Source organism: Sinocyclocheilus grahami, unplaced genomic scaffold (genome assembly GCF_001515645.1).
Source record: "Sinocyclocheilus grahami isolate Dianchi unplaced genomic scaffold, SAMN03320097.WGS_v1.1 scaffold1589.1, whole genome shotgun sequence".
Taxonomy (NCBI): Eukaryota; Metazoa; Chordata; class Actinopteri; order Cypriniformes; family Cyprinidae; genus Sinocyclocheilus; species Sinocyclocheilus grahami.
Window position 1 is genome coordinate 200581 of NW_015506768.1, and position 688 is coordinate 201268.

A 688-nucleotide genomic window follows, 5' to 3' on the forward strand; every position below is an offset into this window, starting at 1 on the left:
ACTGGTGATCTGTGATATTTTCAAATCCCGAACTGTTGTTTGCTACACAAAGAAAAGAGAAAGACAATGGTTTATGAGATAAGTAACATTTCTGATACTTTCCTTTGAGTTTTGAATTGAAAACTGAGTCTACTAGAATGATTTGTTGACAAATCCAACTGATATAGTTTACAAGTTCAACTCACTGAGCTCACTCAATGATCCTGTTACAGTGGTTAACTATGGAGGCCCATTTCCGCCACCAAATAAAGTAAAAATAAAAATAATTGCAACTTTTTAATCTCACAATTTGGACTTTATTTTCTTGCAATTCTGAGAAAGAAATCAGAATTTTCAAGATATAGAATTGCGAGATATAAACTCAGAACTGCAAGATAAAATCACGAAATTCTGAGTATTGTAATTCAGATTTTTTTTTCTGCCGCGGAATAAAAAAGAATGCAATTGCAATCTAATAAATTGTAATCTTTTTATTTTACAATTCTGACTTTTTTTTCTCTGAATTTGTTAACGTCTCGCAATTCTTACATTTTTTTCTCTCCGAATTGTGAGTTGTTTATATCTCACAATTCTGTATTTTTTTTCTCAATATTGCGAAGGAAAAAAGCCAGAATTGTGCGATAAAAAACTTGCGATTCCCTTTTTCATTCCTTTTTTTATCCTGTGAAACGAGCTACCATTGTTAACC